Source organism: Megalops cyprinoides, chromosome 7, assembly GCF_013368585.1.
Source record: "Megalops cyprinoides isolate fMegCyp1 chromosome 7, fMegCyp1.pri, whole genome shotgun sequence".
NCBI classification, from domain to species: domain Eukaryota; kingdom Metazoa; phylum Chordata; class Actinopteri; order Elopiformes; family Megalopidae; genus Megalops; species Megalops cyprinoides.
The window spans coordinates 14,744,205-14,758,475 of record NC_050589.1 but is presented as its reverse complement, the minus strand read 5'-3'; the positions used below and the strand labels follow the sequence as shown (position 1 = coordinate 14,758,475).

The 14,271-nt window shown below is 41.2% G+C and overlaps 1 protein-coding gene across 3 annotated transcripts in view; it reads left to right on the top strand.

The window, feature by feature from the left end:
- Window positions 1–922: 922 nt before the first annotated feature.
- The window catches only part of camkva (CaM kinase-like vesicle-associated a), a 40,153-nt gene continuing 26,804 nt past the window's right edge, over window positions 923–14,271 (top strand). For 2 of the 3 annotated variants that reach the window (XM_036533384.1, XM_036533383.1), the window contains exon 1: window positions 10,820–10,975. The gene's annotated coding sequence lies outside the window, so the exon portion shown is untranslated. Of the gene's footprint in view, window positions 1,150–10,819; window positions 10,976–14,271 lie in introns of those variants that run through there. The other variant, XM_036533382.1, reaches the window with a different exon arrangement.

Below are 14,271 nucleotides of genomic sequence, written 5' to 3'. Positions count from 1 at the left end.
CAGTGACCTTCTGTAACCACCTGGCTTCTGCCAAGGTATTTTACAGATTTTCAACTGTTCGCTTTGGATTGATGGGTGCCTCACGAACAACTTGTCCCACAGCTCATGGTGGCAGTATATTCTTGTGTCCTATTCATGGTATATGGCATGGCTACCACTGTACTGATAGCCCTCAATTTAGGAATAATGGACACTACAATAGAAAGTGTTAGATTCATCGTTTTGTGAACTAGTTTATAGCCACCTTTCAACTTGTTATCAATAATCATCTGCCAGCAGTCTGAAAAAGGAATACTCTCTGACCTTAACCATGATGATGCACGCTTGCATGTTAGTGATGAAACTCTTACAGGTGTTACACCCACTCCCGAGAAAAAGAGAACCTTTTAAGTTGTCTATATTTTACCAGAAGCTTCCACTAAACTTCCAAGAAGCAGAATTCTGTTATAGCTAAGTTTTTGTTGTTTTTATTTGCATCGTTATATAAAGATGAGCATGTTTTCTGGTATAAAATGTATGATTTGTGAAAGATGTATCATTGTCCTGTGAAGTACTATTAGTTTTAAAGATGAGAACGTGTCAGCGAGTATCAACTCAAAATGAACAGTGATACATGTTGATAATTTCGTCATCATCATTCATAATCATCATCACCATCAAACTAAATTTGGTGCCGCAGGTTGTGGCAACTGTAGAAGTCTTAGTTAAAAGTTGGCTAATATATGTATTTCGGTGATTATCAGAATAGCCTATGAATTCTAAACAACATTCTTCCGCTAATTGGATAACTACACCCCTTAGCCGCTTGTCATGTAATTCCTAATTGTCCTTGAAGCCCCCCACCCGTACACACTCACACACACACACACACACACACACACACACACAAACCGCATCGCGGGCTTTCTCCCCTCCCGTTGTGTACACCTCTCCATCGCAGGCTAGCCGTGAAGCGCATAGTGGATGGAATAGTTGCGTTGGGATATACCCACTATTTTTTTTTAAAAGCAAGAAGTGGCCGGTTCTCAGCACTACAGACAGGAGAAGATTCGTCTCACCTGAAAGCGTAAAATATTCTTTCGGTGAGGAAGAGTCGGCAGGAAAAAACACATAGTGGACCCTATATTTACAGAGCAATTGACATCATCGGTAAGTGAGCGCAGTGAATTGGAAATATCTTAAGGGTGTTTCAATGCAGTTAGTTTTTATGTACTTAGCGGTGAATAACGAGAAAAGGAATGCAGTAACGTGCGATTAGCAGTTTCACCATGTTGTGCGTCGTTTGGGTATCAATAAATTAATCATTTTAGGCATTTCACAATATTCCAGCATTCCCACTATGTAATTTTTGATTTCCGCATAATTCTATGGCATTTAAAGCTCAGATTAAATATTGTTTCACAGAATCACTGATCTCCGTTCATATGCTTGTCTTGGGAAATTCTTCCAAACTGTGATAAGTTCTGGAATTTTTTTTTTCTAGTGTCTTTTATCTCACCCGTTCCTTGTGTCGTATTGCAGAAGAGAAAATGAAACAGGTTGTGTACTATCGAAAAAAACTTAAAATGCATGCCCAACAGCGTTAAACAATAATCTGTTATGCGTAGCCCCCCTGCGAACGATGCGCAATTTAAACTTTGTTTAAATCAGCACATAAATTCATCAGGTTTATTTTATTTTTAACACAAGGAAAATGTGAATGTTTAATGCAGCGTAACATTAGTGAAACTGAAAAGCGTGTAGGATTGAGACATATTACGGAAAATGTCCATCATGACTGATATTGTGACTGCTCTTCAAAGTGTCCGTGGCACTTTGACAATTTGTAAGGTACGCTTAACACTTTTGAATGGCACTGAAGTAGAGATATCTATTAAGTATAACATGGTTCGCTCTCCTGCAGCAAAACTCCTCTCATTAAAATGCGTGCACAAACTGTTGTGTAAATTTTGTCAGAAGTTTAGTTATTCTGGATTGAAGACTTGCATTCAAGTATCAATTGCGCATAAGCTTCGGAAACAGAGTGCGCGTTCATGCACATTGGATTTTTATTCTACATTTCCATGAATTGTAACCGCCGTACTGTAATAGATATACAAAACGAATACGGCAGAATATCTGTGATGAGCATACGATGTGAATAGTAATGGGAAATAGTGGGTTCGGTGTACATTGCGGTTAGCGGCATTGTAGGGAAATGACTGAACTGGCGAAGTTACAGTGATAACGTAATTGTTGTTATTCTTATTCGGATAAAATCAAACCATGTCACCTCACTGGATGATATAAAGAATTTACAACAACACGATGCACAATCCGCCACCACTCTTTGATAGACACACGACACAATTTTCCTTTTGACATTTGCCAATTTTAGAAGTGGATATGCGAGTTTAAGTTCAATATTTTCTTTGAAGTTTTAGATTCATGGTAAAAGTAAACATCTGAGTCATATGCGTATACTCTGCATGAATCATTTGATCTCCACATTTAACAAATCATTTCATCTGCAAATTCTAAATGTGTCCGCTCTATTATGTGATAAGACAAGGGTTTATTAGTCGGGTGGACTGCAGCTCCCCAACCTCTTTGCGCTCGGTGTTGCAGTACAGACAGTTTTAGATTTCGCGGTTTTAGTTCACTTTCATTCATTCCTGTGAAACCTGGGACGCCCAGCTATGACGATTTTTTAAAAATAATTCTTTCATTTTTACACTACACAAGCTAACCTGGAACAAGGACTTGAAGTGCTATTTCCGAAGGAAACAGGTTGAAAGAATCACACAGGTAGAGCCAAAACATCCCAGATGCGCGCGAACAGGGACAGTCCGGCAGGTGGCCATGCCAATCGTTGCTATGACAAATGACTCGCAGCTCTGTGTTTAAGACACTGAAAGGTCTTTCGTTTTTTTCGTAAAAATTATGAATTATTTTCTGCTGACTTTATGAGCCTTCAGCTTTCTTTGGATTCCGGGCAATACATTAAAAATTGTATGCCACTGATTGTTAATCTCAGGGTTTTACCTGGGAGACCTACGTTCTGTGTTGATCTCCAAGGCAAGCATCTTAATGTGTTAACAGCAATCAAGTATTTGCTGGTAGAGTTCATTGCTCTCCTACTGCCCTGGGAGTTGTGAGTGCGTAGCCGGGTGACGCAGAGGATAGAGGAATTCAGACAGCTGCGTATGTCTCCACCAAACTGAAAGACAGCTGTGCCTCTTGATGGAAATATACAGGTTTTTAGTATGGGCAAACTCATTGATCACTTGTTTTGACTTTTGTTCTCCAAAATATCCCATTATATTGTTTTTAATGAATTTTGCGTTTGTATCAGTGAATTTTTGCTCATCGGAAATGCATAACCTAGTGGTTTCATAACGAGCCATCTGCAGTGTGGAACTATCTATCCAGGCTTATAAAAACAAAAAAAACCTGATTTTTTTCCAGAATAAATTTTTATCATGCAGTGTGCTGAATGTGAATCATATAGGACAGGATGACATTTTTGCACTGCATTTGTGTGGTCTCAAAAGCACAGACTGCTGTCTTATACACTAGTATATGTAACATACCCTTTCTGAAGTGATTGAACAACTATATATTATAGGCTTTAATCCATTTACTTTGTACAGCTAATTTTCAAATGGTTTTATAGTGTGCAACAGTAGTGTGCAACTGTTTCTGTCATTCACATGTAAAGACGGTGTTTCACATTTCTCATATACTGTAGCCTCTTCCAGACTGCGCTAGTTTCCATGACACTGTGGCCCTGGCTTGCTTTTACAGTACGTGTCCTCACTTCATTACGTAACATTCAGCTTCTAATTAAACCAAGCAACGCCTCACTCCTTACCCACTTGCAAAAAGAGGAGAATGAGAGAGAATGTGTGTGTGTGTGTGTGTGTGTGTGTGTGTGTCTGTATGTCTGTGTCTGTGTCCATTTGCAGTTACTATGAGAATCACATTGGTGGGAAACGGTGGTAGTTTTTTTCTTGAATTCTTAATTTATTATTTTCTTCCTCCTAAAAGATATGTTTATCTTTGTGCACATGGTCCTCAGCTGCAGTCATGTATCGGTCTTTGCTTTGGTTTAATGCTTCCTCTCCAAGTGTAAGGAGAAGACAGTTTCCAGTACGTCTGTGTGGCATAATGGGGTTGATGTACAGAGGAGACAAGACAGCAATAACCAACATCCAGTGCACGGTTAACTCGTAACCACACAGGTGCCATCACCCCCATTGTCTGTCACATGTTGAGGAGGACTCAGTGTGTGCCACAGTGTGCTTGTAGAGTAACAATGCTTGGTGGTGCTTGTTTGGTGTATAGTGTCATTTATAGTGCTTCGTATGCTGGTACAGCAGTAGTGATGTCTGGCTGCTAAAGTCTAGTGGACAGTGAGCATGCCTGAACATGGTGTATCAGTGCATCCTGCCTGAATCTAAGCAGACTAGCATCCACAATCCTACAGCATTATTTGTCCAAATATAAACCATATTAGAAGTGATGTGTTTATGCAATGTGACCTCCCCTGCCCAATTCAGCTTAGAAATGCAGGTGTAGAAGCAGGTCTTGCTGACAGTATGAGACTATGCTCAAATATTCGAGGTGTATGCTTTCTGTTCTGTGTCCTTTTAAAACCTAATTAAGGGCATTTCTGCATGTACAAACAATGACAGTGCTGTCACTGAGGTCCTGCATCAATTGACAGGGGCCCTGTGCGTCCAATGAGAGGCGGAAGAAAAGTGACCTGGAACTGATTCTGATGCAAGGTCACTCCCCCTTCCACTCAGACAAAGATGAATTGCACATGGGCAGTTGATGTAGATGCTGTGAGAATCAGATGAGGTATACAACGGCGTTGGACGACAGCGGATGGTTGCTGTGGATGCTTGCACATGATTAGGACGTGAATCATGGGGCACGCCACATGAAGGGCATGAAGCCCTGGGGGGCTGACGACGACTGACATGTGCCGTAAGACGCAGGCTTGTGTTATAGTCAGGATGAAGTGCAATGCACCTAAGTGGAATGGCAGATGTAAGAAAGACTAAGTGTGTTTCCACACACTCGCATCGAGTGGGAGAACAGGAGCTGTGGGCAAAGCGTGATGGAGCGCTTACCTTAAAGTTGCACCATGTTAGTGACAAGTCAGTAACAGCTGATCAGAATGTCATTTGCTACATTGCCTTTTGTGCGAGTTTTCAGCCAGCTGCAAACAGAGTCTTTTGCTCTGGCTCGGTGATGATGAACACCGAGAACCACTGCTGAGGTGGTGTGAGGAGAGCTTGTAAAAGCTGTGCCACAGAGCTCAGATGGCAGGTCAGTGCAACTAACAGTCTGGCCGTGGATCTTGAACAACAGGCTCGGTGTGTCATCTCTTCTCTCCTCCCCTGGAGCTCTTGGCCCTTGGTCCAGGATAATGAGTCAGAATAAGTGCAATAAAAAGAGAAATTATTATAAAACCGTGCTTACAAAAAACCATAATCCACTTGACACCTTTTTGTAGGATGTGTGTGCAAGCACTTGATGTTCCAAATCTCCAGAAGCTGGATGTACATGCGCACATATTTAGCTTGTGTGCATCATTTCATTCCTCTAGATTTCCTCCTGGCTTTTTCTGTGTTTAAAGGCCTCTTATAAAAAGAAATGGCTCAAAGCTCCTCTTCTGTAACATTGCGGAGCTGCTGAGGCAAAGCTTGAAAAGCTCATTATTAACCTGGACTCAAGGCCATTCCTTTAAAAACCCTGCACAAGATTATAGAGCTTCTTTTGGGGATAATTATACAGGACTTTAAATTGTTTATAACAATAGACAAATTCCATTTACTTTTTTTTCATTTTTTTACAGCAGGGCCTGGTAAGCCTAGTTCTCTGTACTCCCAAAAAAGGGAGAAAACCAAAAAAGTGTCTCCCTGTCTCTCTACTAAATTCTATGTTATTTGACAAGAATTTGAATCAACGTTTAATTGGCGCTATGTTAGAGAGATGAAAGCATTATGAGCTTGCAGAAACTGCCAGCAGCCACGACACAGCCCCCTTCATTCCCTCAAGCTCATCACCAATGACTTTAACTTTTTTGACACTGTGTCAAATGTCAAGACTTAAAGGGGAATATGTTGAAGCATTTTACAGTTTTGTCTGAGCATTTAGCTTTCATGTTTCTCCCTACCAGCAAACTAGTATTTTTTTCCATGCTCTGACTAAAGTATTCTCCAAAGTTCAGTTTTGCCAGCTCTCACTGGATGAAGTGAATTTAATGATATAGGAAGTCTTTTTGGTGAGGGGAACTGATGTTGAGCAGATGCATACAAAAGGCTGTCGTCCATTTAGAACCTGTGATTTACATCTTCCATTAGGACAATGCTACATCACCCTCCAATTGCTTTGTTCCATTTGGGTATGTCCAATTTGATGCTCAGCATGTGATACAGCGCGCAGGCACCAGCTCAGCGCCGCAGAGCCCTGCTAATGAACGGATCATTGCGCTCCTCCTGGGGGGCTCATCGGGAACACAGTCAGAGAGAAGAGGGATGCGGCCCCTGCAGACAAGATGAACCACTGCTTTTTCTGCTTGACATGCAAAGCTCACCCGCCACCACTGCACAACAGAGGCAATGTGCGATATTCCTCACAGAATCTTCAGACCCTACATGAAGAACACAGGCTCTATATGTGATGGCCAAATGATGTTGCTGTGCTGTCACTGAGTGAAAAATTCACTATGTGTCCGCTTTATGTTGTGATTGGTGAGAAAGTGGCTGAGTGGAAGAGGCAGATGATGATATCACGCTATTCATTTGAAACATTTCAGATAAGTGGCAAAAGGCGTTCAGGTGGGAACCCTTTGAATTGAGAACTGGTGCAAAGAGGTGCAAAAAAAATGCATTTGGACAGACATGTCCAGACAAGTTTCTGCTCTTCTTGTCATGTTCTTTGCAGGAGCTCATTCTTGAGAGCTTGTTGAGGAGCTCTTCTAACCTTTTTTAGGAGATCAACATTCTGACTATTTAGGCATCTATAAGGAATTATTGTTTTTTTGTCAAAGGCAAGCACAATGTGCCGTTAAAGCCATACTGTCAACACATCCGAAGAACAATGGAACAAATTTGGACCAGCACAAAAAATAATACAACAGATGAAAGTGAAGTATCTCAGAATGACAGCATGTCTTTGGTTGGTTTCCTTTGAACACCTAAGATGTATATTCAGCATTGTGTTTGGTAAAGTGCATATCCTTTTTACACACTGACTTAAGGTCTGTTCTTTGCTGTATACAAACCTAAATAGATGAAATTGCTGTGCCGAGGCCACTGACCTTGAGGAATAAAAGGCTGATTTCTGATTTCCACCACTGAGTACCATACTATTGTAGGTCTGCCAAGTTCAGTTTTGAAATTCTCTGCTGAGTGTGTCAGTAAATGTCATTAGAAAGCATTATGCAAGCATCTATACGTACTAAAGCTGCAGCTCAAATATATTTTATATGTCATGACTCTGTTTGCACTGAAAACTGGATGGGGGGAAGGGATTGAAAGACAGAATGTTCTGCTCTGGGCTACATAATCGCCGCATTGTTATTTTAATATGATATTGCAATATATTTGTTTCATTATAAATGTTGCTTCAGACACATCATATTGCTGTACATGTTCTTGGAGCCATTTTCTGTCACATTAAATCAGCTTTACACCCATTTCTGAGGACAGTATCTTCAGTGTCATTAGTACAAATACACAGATCTGTGTGTCAGAGTGTGAGAACTATTATTTTTCCCTCTCATCTGGGTGGATGACTACTGTAGCTATGGTACTGCCTAAGGATTGAACTTACTCATTCTGTGTTTATTACCATGGGAAGAAACAAGAGAACAAAAGTTGTTATTCAACACTGTAGTTTTTTCCCTTTAGTCTGTAAAAGTTGGGGCATAGCGGATAAAGAGCTGGATTTGTAACTGTGTTTATAACCTTTGTAAGGCTGCTGGTTCAAATCCCAGCTGTGTAAGTAGGAAATGTGTGCATTGTAAGCTAGCACAATGCTGAAATGAGGACACATTAGCCGTATACAAAAGTAATTTACAATGCTTTTTCTCAAATGCACTTTTTGTTCACAATGAGATGCTCTAGAATGTTTAGATGTAGCATTCAACTACAGAAGGGCTCCATTGCGTTGCTTTGTGCTTCTCATTAACTGCTGCTACTCAGTGGTGTCTGGTTTCCCCCTCTTCATGAAAACATGAAATGTAGGCCAATTAATTCTGAATGGTCCTCTGTTACCTGGGCTGAAAGAGCTGGGAGGAGAATTCAACCCTATGTGGTCTTGATACTTGTAGTAAGCAATAGGTGATTGAATGAGTCAATGGATGACTGGAAGGTGAAGGTCAGGGATGCCTCATCTGGACTATGTTCATTAAGAAGAGCTAAAAAATCTTTGGGGTTCAGATTTGAACACTGCATTGTGCTGATAATTATGTGATACAGTCAGTTTGCTCTGAGCCATTGCCAGCCAGTCTCAGGATACAGACCTGCAGGTTATGCTGAACTAACTGTGATGTTGTGAGGTCAATGAGGAAGGCTAGAGTGTGGTGCTGCAGGGTGTGATGTATTTCCTTCTGGGGAGGAGAGAAAAAGAGAACAACGGGGAAGGGGGGGGGGGGGGGGGGGGGCATGGAAATTCTGAGGTGAATTGTCCTCCTATTTAAGAGTCAAGGGTAATATTCCCCTTCTGCAGAAAAGAGGGGAGGAGAGAATGATTGTTCTGTTAGAGACGGTGTCCAGTTAGCGGTAGGTGGAGAAAGACTTTAGAGGAGTGTGCTTTCAGAGACTGGAGTGTAGAATGCTCTTGATGGAGGGAGGAGAGGAATGTTCAGAGGAGAGGAACACAGAGTCAGGCATGACTGTCGAGGCACTCCTCCAGCGTGTCTCCAATGAAAGGCTTCCATGTGACACCAGCCAACTTCAAAGAGCTGCTCTGGCTGATCGCATCTACAAATAACAATTTAAAGGGGAATTTTAAATGAAAGTAGATTAATATTTCACCTCTGGTTGATTCATGCTGCCACACAGTCCACATTTTCATCTTCTAAAGCATCCGTTATGCAAGGCAGGCAAAGCCAACACAGCCACTGTCAGTTCATTCACTATAGTTCACGGCTGGCTGTAGTGTGGGGTGTGACCTTTGGCTGAAGGATAGCATAATGTAATTTGCTGTTCTGTCTGAAAATATATGTCATTCAGTCAATACATCGATCAAAATGTGTCTGGTATAGCATATTTTTTTCTACTAAATTGTCACAAGAGTTGCAGATTGTACTTCACAGTGGGAATAAAAAAGAACAGAATACCTAGGCTAAATGAGGATAATTGGAAAATCGTTTCCTGACTTTTAGAAAAATTCAGCTGAGACACTTCCTGACTTCTGACAAAGGACAATGTTAATGGGATGAAGATAACCATTTATTGATGTCATTGATGTGAGAAATATAGTTTTATAACAAACCTTTATGAAAAAAAATAAGATGTATCCATACAACATAAATTCATATAGTAGAAACTATATGAATTTCCATACAATCATGGTGTAAAGGTTGTTGATTGACATGTGTATGGTAATTATATTTTGCTTTGAGTCCTACAAAGGGATTGCACTTGGCCATAGGTCATGATGAAAAGGGAAAAGACACATGGGAGATGGGATGGGGGAGGGATGCTGTGAACAGCTGACACGAGGACACAGAAAGGAAGTGTTTTTTTCAGTCATAGATTGAACTGGTTTGTCAAGGGTTGGTTAATTTTGTAGGGATTGTTTGAAAGGTGTCATCCCAAAACTTCATCTGAAACTTCAAATATGAAACAAACACACAAAGAGACACAAATATACATATAATGCTTTAACACCACTGCATGCACATCCTAGGTCATAACCCCAGTGTGTGCATATCGCATATCTTTCACAGGCATGTGTGCTGCATGTGGTAGAGTGGTTCTCGGTGGGAAGCGGCTTATTCTCCCTCTAAGGTGTCCTGCCAGTGAGTGTGCTGCAGAGTTGTTCCACACAGACAGAATGCTGTGTGTATGGCTGAGTGGCAGTGGCCTGCTAGCCCCAGATACCAGCTTCACGGGCACTCATGGCAAGGCAGCGAAAGGTGGTAATTTTGCGGAGTAGTATCACTGAGAATTTATGGATCAGCAGCTGTGTGCTGCTGTGAGGAAAATGAAGCAGGAACAAAGTGACATAGAGAAGGACCTGCAAGAGAACATGTGCCAAATTGTATTTGTTCAAGGCCTGCACACCTAATTACTCCCATAAAATGACTGCAATGGCAGTAATAGAGCACGAGACCACTTGTCAAACATAGCCTGTAATCCAATTTTAATTGCAACCAAGACAAACAGGTTGACATGTATTAATCAAAAATGAATAGGAAAATGGTGGTATGGCAGAAAGTGCTGTCTAACTCTGTTATTCTTTTTCATGCTTTGTGGTTGCTTCTCCTGTGTGTGTTGATAGTTTCAGCTCCAGCTCCTGCTTTGGGTAATGCTATCAACAGCGTCATCTTTTATTAACGCACAGACATACGATTGATTCCTATTGGTCGGACAAAGCAAGATAAAAGAATCATTTGGTTCCTCTGAACCTTGTGAGGTAAGAGCATGAGATCAGTCAGATCCTAAATTTGTCTGCGCTGGCACACAAAGCCATGCGCACATACATTGCTGCTGAGATGTGCAAAGCGCATCCTCCTCCCTCCCACTCCATATGTGGCTGCTGGCTGTGTTCTAAAGGAATCACACAGCACCAAGATGCATATGTAGGACTGCATACTGTACCGAGGGTAACCAAGGCAACAAACAACATCAGAACAGAATGGTCAGATTAGGTGGTGAGGCGTGAAGAATAAGCAGTTCAGTTTCTAAGAACGTCAGGCAGAGAGAGGAGGACTGTGTCCACTCACTTCTGTTGGTTGGAGACCAGTCAGGTAGGATTTTTCTTGCCCACCTTTCTCACATTTGGGTTCTGGATCCCCACTCAGCTGTTTTCTGGAGCGTTCCCTGCATGGTTGTCTTTATTCTTGCAATTTTCATGGCTTTTCCCCAGTGTTTCAGGATGTTCTAGGGGTCTCTGCTCACCAGATTTTTGGAATGCTCAGGAATTTCACCCAGGTTCTGGAATGTTCTATGGTTTTCTGCTCACTACTGTTCTGTAATGTTCTTGTCAGTATTGTTCTGGAATGTATGGTGCAGTATTGTACCATACCTTCATGTACCTTTACCTCCATGTACATCTAGGTTCCTGAAGAATCAGCATTCATGTGAGGCTCTTCAAAGATCTTGTAACCTCTCACAGAGTTGCTTGAATGTTACTAGAAGTGACTGGTGCCATTCATATTCACAATGACTAAGAATGGACGCATGCTTCTGTTATTGTTTTCAAAGGCAATGATGTCAGCTTGTTCCAAGGTTGGCGGCTAAGGTTCTCCTTTCTCCTCAGTTACAGAGAGGGGGTGGATTCTGTCATTGCTCTAAGCTTCAGTCATTGATGTCACCAAGTCTTATGGAATGGCCTATGTGACCAGATACATGAATTATCTTTTTTTTGTCTTTCTTTTATGCATATTAAATGTACCCGTGTAGTAAATGTGTCAGTGCTCATGTTTGTTTAGCCAAGGAAGGAGAGGAGGGATATTTTGATTCACCCCAATACAGTTATTGACAATATAAAGGAGGAGCTGGTTAGAGAAATCTAATAATATTAACAAACATTATTGTATGTAGCACTGTGCACATGTGAGCATTTGAAGGCACTGACAAAAATGTCACAAATGTGTAGAAGATATCTAGATATGGTCTATGTAATGCCTTTTAGCTTTTTATAGTATGAGACTTCACTTCTGGTTGTTTTTATTAAAATGAGCACTATCTTCGTTCTGTCAGTATAGCTGTAGATCACTGGCTCCCGTATCATACTCTCGCACTGCTGTGAGCTCAGTTTCTGTAAAACTGCAAATAATGAATAGGAGTCCAGGTTTGTGGAAAAAAAAAACAGCCCAGGTTCTGCACAGCAGAGTGAATTGAGAATGCAGTGTTGGCACAGTACAAGGACAGCAAGGGAGGAGCAGCAAGGAGATTAAACTTTGAGGTGGAGGTCATCTGCCTCTTATGTTGCCACGGAGAAACAGAGGTAATTATCCGAGTACCTTGTGAAGCCATTTATCAATCAAATTTTGTAATTAAATGCCTCCGAAGAGGAGGCGAAGTCTTGTGTTGTCCTTGGAATAGTACAGTATCTTATTTCTGAACGATTGCACTTGCAGAAGATCTTATCGCCTAGCCCAGATTTACAACATTAAAGCAAGTCTTTGTGACTGTGAAATCATAATCAGTTCAGTATGCTATACTGTACAGTTCATATCAAAGGCAGGCTACTCTAATATTGATGAGAAAATGGAGCAAATTTTGTTGGCTTTTCCAAATGTGATCTAACTCTATGCCTGGGAGAGGAGAGAGGACTTTAAGAACATTACTCAGGCTGTCTGAGCATTCATCATTCTCCCTTTCAGTTGATTAAAAGAAATATTGGACTGTTTTGATTCAATCTGCTGTTCCTGGAGCACCAAATGTGTTAGGAACCTTTTAACAACTAAAATGTGACATAGTGAGTTCTTCTGGCTTGGAACACGAGTACCGCTGTCTGCCCATTCACCAGTGCAATGTAAGCCTTCTTCTCTGAAACAAGAGCAAGACCCCATCTTGGGTCTTTAGCATGCTTTTTGACTCCTAGTTTTGGAAGAAACACTTAGTTATTTGTGCAAAAATGTGGGTTCGGTACCAAGCGGATCAGAAGGAGGGAGCGTGAGTCTAGAGGCAGCAGTGTGGTGTATTGGTAGCAAGTAGGGCTCGTACCCAAAAGGTTGCCAGTTCAATACCCCACAAGGGTACTGCCATCGTACCCTTTGGCAAGATACTTAACTGTGTTGTATAAAGGGATATGTAGAATAGTAACCTAAGTAAGTCACTCCAGGTAAGAGAGCTAAATGACAATAATTTAATAGCATCACAGGTCATCAGGGGGTGACATGGACAATGTTGGTTAGATAGGTGTTGTTGCTACAGGATACCATGAAGCAGAAGGTGTTTTTTAAGGGTAGAGACACATCTTGCAGGAGCAAATGTGGTATATTAGTGGAACAGACATTACAGAGAGGATCTTGGCCATCTGCAGCCTCCTAAGCTCATGCAGCTGAAGATGAAATCAGCACTCTTTAGGCCAAAAGAGGGTAAAACATCCCTCTTGCTGAACTGACGACATGGAACTGGCCTGTGGTGGTTTGCTTCTGTCTTCATTCTGGTGTGTGCATTTGTGTTTTTTTGTGTAAATGCATAGAATGTGTTTGTCTCTGTGCCCAAACATGAATGTTGGCATGCATGTGTAGTGTTTATTTATCGGTGTGAGCACTACTGGTGTTATATATTTAATAATTGTTGTGGAAACAATAGATTGCAATAAATTCTTCAGCACACAGGAAAAAGGTTTTTATTGCTGAAGATGTATTTCCTGGAAAGTCTATGTACTTTCTCTATCCTCTATAGGCTGGTAGAAAAGATATGCTGAGGGAAGCATGACTGAGTTTTAATCACTCTTTACCACTTGAAGGCCATCAAGATGTAAAGGTACTCTTGACAAGAAAAGAACAGCTGAACATAGCAGCTAAACATAACGGCTTTAGCATGGCTCACATGTTGTAGTGTGTTTCACAACTGCTGCTGACCCGATGATAGTTATTTTGAGCTAATGATCACTTATTTAACTTACATAATAATGTAGACCTATGGGCTATTGGCATTAACCATTTGAAATAGCTGTCTGAAAATTCTCATACTGATTCTTCTGTATTCCCTTACTATTGTGAGGCAATGCATCTTGCAGGTTTGAGTCCCAGGTGGACGGCTGCTATTTTACCCTTGAGCAAGCCACTTAACCGGAAGTGCTTAAGCCGCTTCAGTGGATAATTTGTGAACTGTGAGTTGTACAAATCACCCTAGACAAGGTCACACTGCCATGGAAATGAATATTATACTTAACCAGCATTTATTTGGAATGTTTGACTTGTGACAGCAAATGTGACAGACACTGAGGTGTAGGTGTATGTAACACAGCAGATGTGCTTTGTGACATTTAGGGGCATCCAATACAGATAAGGAATCGTTTGCTAGCATGCCAGAACTGAAAGTGCTGTTCTTTTGTTTGTCCTGCAAATCCAACTAACTTTCCATT